The following is a 6,102-nucleotide window of genomic DNA, read 5'->3' as shown; positions in this document are numbered from 1 at the left end:
CTCTCTGCCTCTCTTTTTTCCCTCTTTCCTTCCTTCTGCTTTTCCTTCGCTGGGTTCCTTCCCCTCCCTCCCTCCCTCCCTAGGTTTCCCACCTCCCTCCCTTCCTCCCTCCTTCCCAGCATTGTGGAAGCCCCTGTACCTGGGCTGGACATCATTGAGGGTCCCTGCTGAGTGAAAGCTCCCTCTTTCTTCATAGCCCTTGAGCTTCTGAGTCTGCATTTGCTCTTGATTGTTTTTCAGAGTGGCCTGTGAATTTGAGCTGTGTGAGAATTTAGGAAACCCACAGCTTGACCAACACTTCTGTGGGTGTTAAATTTGTTTTTCTTAAAAAAATAATAAAACTGACTCTGGTGTCCGCTAAAGAGGAGACTGAAGCCAGGAGTGTGAGCAGTGTTTGCTGAGTCCCGTTTGCAGGGCCGACAGGCAGCTCTTGAGGGCCTCCCATCTGCCGCGGGAGATGTGGCCCCAGAGCCCACCTCCTTCTTCCCATCCTGGACAGAGACTCACCTGGCCCCCGCTGGCTGGGAGCCTTGGCCGGAGCCCCTAGTCACTCGGGGACTTCTGCAGGCCTGGTGCTTCACCAGCCTGAACACTGCCCCCATCTGCTCATGGGGCTGAGGTGGGCCTCGAGGTGGGCCCAGAGGCCATGCAGAGCCCAGACCAGGCTAGATGGAGAGCAGAGCTTCGGGTCACTTCAGGGAGAGCTAGGGGAGAGAGTGCGGGGTGGGCTGGCTGGGTTGTGGAGGGAGGAACCCCCGGCTGGCCCCCAGGCCTGGCAGACATGCCGGCAGGGACTGGGCCATGTGTCCAGTGTCTTGTGTGTGGGTGCAGCTTGGACAGCTGCAGACAGCCCAGCCGAGCAGGCAGGAGGACTTCCTATAGGGGCATTCCGGGCAGACGGGAGCAGAGGGGTCTCAGCCCTCTCTCATGGGGCACACGACCCTCTGGTGGGCACGCCGGGGCACGGTTAGGTTCAAAGTTCTACCTTCCAACAGAGGAGGGTGGGGGGCCCACAAGGACCCCTCCTGAGACCCCCTCCAGCTCCTGGCACTCTTGTAATTGTCCAGTCCCGTCTTCCTCCGGGACGGGGCTTCTGCCCTGCCATCTTGCATCCCCAGCTCTGAGCCCCAACTGGCATGCAGTAGGTGCTCAGTGAGTGCTGGCCGGCCGAGTGCGTGCGAGCAGGACAAACGGAGCCTGTCTTCTCTCCTCTACCGGGGTACTTCCAGCCCCGCGGTCCCTCTCCCCAGGGCTCTTGTGGGTGCTTTCAGGGAGTCTGGAAGGCAGGGGCAGGTGCCCCGTCCCCTGTCTCCCGCCCACGAAGGCCTCGCCCCCAGGGCACCTGGTGCTGGGTCTGCTCCATGCCCTTTCCTGCAGCTGCACGCAGTGGGCCCTCGCCCGGCACTGAGGGAGACCTCTCTTCCAGGCTGCGGGGGCTGCGGCTCAGAGATCAGGAACGGCCAGTCCCTGGTGGCTCTGGACAAACACTGGCATTTGGGCTGTTTCACATGCAAAGCCTGTGGGAAGCTCCTGAACGCCGAGTACATCAGCAAGTAAGTGGGGCGGGACCACCCCAACATTGCACGGCCCCCTCTTGTCCAGGCCATGGTGGGGGGGGGACACGGAGTACATTAGCAAGTAAATGGGGTGGTGTCACCCCAACATTGCACAGCCCCCTTCCCTGTCCAGGCGGTGGGGGGGACACCACCTCAGCAAGTAAGTGGGGTATAGCCACCCCAACATTTTGTGCCCCCCTTCTTGTTCAGGCCGTGATGGGGGGACATGGAGTACATCAGCAAGTAAGTGAGGTGAGGTCACCCCAACAATGCATGACCTCCCTCCTTGTCCAGGCAGTGGGAGGGACACAGAGTGCATCAGTGAGTGAGTAGAGTGTGATCACCTCAACATTGTCTGCCCCCCTTCTTGTCCAGGCCATGGTGAGGGGCACATAGAGTACATCAGCAAGTCAATGGGGTGGGGTTACCCCAACATCACATGGCCCCCTTCCCTGTCCAGGTGGTGGGGGAGACACGAAGCACATAAGCAAGTAAGTGAGGTGGGCTCACCCCACAGCGTGCGCCCCGCCGATCAGGAGGTGGGAGGGCTCTGCCTTTCTCAGCCTCCAGCAGGCGGGGACCGGCACTGACCGGGGGGAGCTGCGCTGGGGCCTGGGTGCTCGGGGGCCCGGCCTGTGTCCTCCCACCCCTCCTGGCTCCCAGTGCACTTTGCAGAGACACCCCAGTTCCCTTTTTAGTTGATTTAAAAGAAAACGGGTGTCAGTGCCCCGTCTTCTGACAGTAAAATGTCCCCAGCCTGGCCCCCGACCAGCCCTGCCTGCCCATGGGGTCTTCCGCCATGGCACCCGCGCCTCTGTGGGGCTTGAAAAGAGGTCAGCAGAGGCAGCGGCTGAAGGGAAACGAGAGGGCTGGCTCCTCCCAGGGGTCATGGGTGTGAGGACTCAGCCACATGCTTCACCTTCGCCATGAGGCCACGCAGGGCCCGAAGTCCCCCAAACGTGGAGTCAGGACGGGGTGAGAGCTGGAGGTAGGGAGGGGGCATGGCTTCATCAGAAGGCAGTGGGGGGCTCTAGGGGAGCCCTGGCATGACCCTGAGGGGGACAGCTCATTTGCTGGCAGGTGGAGTGCGTTTCAGTTTTCACAGTCGGGGACTGGGGCCAAAAGTCCCCAAACAGCACCCGTGGGGAGAGAGCTCGTGAACCGAGAAGGCAGTTGGTCTGTGCGTGGAGCGGGCTGAGAGGCGCTCGGCCGCTCGACTGTGCCGGCGTGAGGGTTCTTGGTGGCCCGAGGGGCTGAGCCATTGCTGTCAGTGGTCGGTTAGAGTCCTGTCATGGAGTTGAACATGAACACGCATGCGTGCACACACACCACACACACTCACATGCACACACACGCGCACACACCCACTCACATGCACGCACGCAGACACCCACTCAGACACGCATGCACGCACACACCCACTCACATACGCACGCACACTCACATGCACGCACACACACCCACTCACGCACGCACACACACCCACTCTCATACACACACACCCACTCATACATACACGCACTCACATACACACGCACACACACACCCACTCATACACACGCACGCACACACCCACTCACACACACACGCACGCACACACCCACTCACATACGCACGCACACACCCACTCAATACACACACGCACGCACGCACACCCACTCACATACACATGCACACTCACATACATGTACGCACACACACACCCACTCACGCATGCACACACACCCACTCTCATACACACACACCCACTCACATACATGCACACGCACTCACATACACACACGCACACACACACCCACTCATACGCACGCACATACCCACTCACATACACACACGCACACACACACCCACTCACATACGCACGCACAACCCACTCAATACACACACGCACGCACACACACCCACTCACATACACACGCACACTCACATACATGTACGCACACACACACCCACTCATACACACACGCACTCACATACACACAGGCACACACACACCCACACACACGCACGCACACACCCACTCACATACACACACGCACACACACTCACACACATGCACGCACACACACACTCGCACGCACACACACCCACTCACACCCACGCACGCACACCACACACACTCACATGCACGCACGTAGACACGTGCGCCACATGCACTGACACGTGTGTGCACACACGCACACACACGCCCATACACATTCACACATGCACTCACACACGCACACAGGCTCACATACATGCACACACAGTGCACATGTGCACACACAGATACAGATGCACACACACACGCAGGCACATGCATACACCACACACACACATGCACGCACACAGACACCTACACAAAAAACACAGGCCCTGACACTCACATACATGCCCACACTCCCACGCACACACACGTCCCCATAGGCGCACATGCACACACAGACACAGACGCACACGCACACACACGTCCCCATAGGTGCACATGCACACACAGACACATGGAGACAAGTCCTTGCACTCCTGGGTTGGCTGCAGGGACCCTGTTTTTGGGGTGTCACAAGGACCCGAGATTAGTTGGGCCCAAGTGCTGTCCTGTCCTCCTCCCTGAGAGATGGCCCGTCCGAGAGCTGTGGGGGGTCTTGGCCTTGGTCAGAGGGGCACCTGGTCAGCCCCTGCAGCCCAGCTTTCCTGGCCCGACAAGGTCCCACCTTGGGCAGGTGGTGTCCCTGTGACCAAGTAGAGGTCAGAGCTTCAAGGGAAAGAGGGCAGCACCCTCTCTGGCTCCCGATAGAAACCTCACCTTCTGTCCACAGCTGGGTGATCCCAGAGTGTCTTCGGCAATGCAGGAGGAGGCACCCTGGAGTGGTGGGTGCGCATCTCCGACCTCGGCCACTCTTCAGCCAGGGCTTGCCACGTGCCAGGGCCTGGCCACAGCCTCTCTTGTTCAGTGCTTACGGCAGCCCCGTGAGGGAGCCACTGTTACGTGCCCCATTCCTCAGATGGGGAAGCTGGGGCTCAGAGGGGTTAAGGGACTTGTCCAGGGTCACACAGCCAGCCAGGACATGGCATGGAGTCCGTCTTAGCCTCCTGTAGTTAGGTGCCGTCGAGTCGGTTCCCGCTCACAGCGACCCCGTGCACAGCGGAACGAAACGCTGCCCAGTCCCACACCATCCTCACAATCGTTGCGATGCTTGAGCCCATTGTTGCAGACACTGTGTCAGTCCATCTCATTGAGGGTCTTCCTCTCTTTCGCTGACCCTCTACTTTACCAAGCATGATGTCCTTCCCCAGGGACAGATCCCTCCTGGTAACATGTCCAAAGTATGTGGGACGTAGTCTCATCCTGGCTTCTAAGGAGCACCCTGGTTGTCCTTCTTCCAAGACAGATTTGTTGGTTCTTTTGGCGGTCCAGGGTAGATTCAATCTTCTTTGCCGACCCCACAGTTCCAAGGCACCGGTCCTTCTTCTGTCTTCCTAATTCACTGTCCAGCTGTCGCGTGCCTCCTGGTGTTACTGTGAGAGAAACACCGCAAGCGGAAGACTTTCAAGCACAGCAGTTTATTGTCTCATGTTTTGGAGGCTGGGGTCCGAATCAGGGGTCAGCTTTAGGGCTCTCTTCCTTGATGGCAGCCGCGGGATTTTCTAGGCATCTTTCTCCCTCCTGTGCGTCTAGTCTCCTTGTTTCAGAGCTCAGGAGGGATGAGGTTTAGGGCCCAGCCTACTCTGAGATGCCGCATGAACACAACAGAAGAAAATTCCTGTCTCCAAACAAGGTCACGTTCACAAGGGTGGGGGCCAGGACTTCCATGTAACTTTCTGGGGGACACGATTCAGTCCAAGACAGAGTGCAAGCCCACTCACTTAGCTGTGCCCCATAGCACCTCCCCACACGGAGCGTGGAACCCATAAACCTCAGTGCCACCCCGACCCGCCCTCCCCCGTGTGCACTCCGGTGGGTGCTATTGTGCCGTACTGAGAATAAGCCTCTCCACTCACCTGCTGGGCATGTATGCACCTCAGTTTCCCCATCTGTGAGGCCGTGGTGACCTGGGTGACCACTTCTCATGATGAATGAGGTTGTGTGGGCACCTGTAAGCCCTTAATGAGTGCTACCTATCAGAGACAAGGGGGCTGCTAGCTGACAGGTTGGCAGTTCAAACCCACCAGCCGCTCCAAGGGAGAAAAGACCTGGTGGTCTGCTCCCGTAAAGATGACAGCCTAGGAAACCCTGTGGGGCGGTTCTACTTTGTCACTGGGAGTCTCTGAGTCAGAATCGACCTGACGGCACCTAACAACAACGTGTGACTATCTGAAGGTGTAGCAGGTTATCTAGCAGGTCACAGACTCGTGTGGCCAGAAACCCAGCTTGGGAGCAGCTCCCGGGCACCGTTCCCGTTCAGACCACCTTCACGGAACACCTCCTGAGTGTCCTCTCGTCCAGCAGAGAACAGGAGGCAGTGGTGGGTCAGGGGGAGGATTCTCACCTTCCATGTGGGAGACCTGGGTTCCATTCCCAGGCAGTGAACCTCACGCACAGCCCAGTAGAGATCAGGAGGCAGTGGTG

General features: G+C 58.7%; 1 protein-coding gene across 1 annotated transcript in view; it reads left to right on the top strand.

Moving 5' to 3' along the window:
* The window catches only part of ABLIM2 (actin binding LIM protein family member 2), a 140,855-nt gene that overhangs the window by 35,969 nt on the left and 98,784 nt on the right, over positions 1-6,102 (top strand). Inside the window, exon 5 of the mRNA XM_012557600.1 lies at positions 1,427-1,553. The gene's annotated coding sequence lies outside the window, so the exon portion shown is untranslated. The remainder of the gene's footprint in view (positions 1-1,426; positions 1,554-6,102) is intronic.

This window comes from Trichechus manatus, unplaced genomic scaffold, assembly GCF_000243295.1.
Source record: "Trichechus manatus latirostris isolate Lorelei unplaced genomic scaffold, TriManLat1.0 scaffold00111, whole genome shotgun sequence".
NCBI lineage: Eukaryota > Metazoa > Chordata > Mammalia > Sirenia > Trichechidae > Trichechus > Trichechus manatus.
Note: the sequence above shows the minus strand (reverse complement) of the source record. Positions and strands in the feature narration are given on the sequence as shown.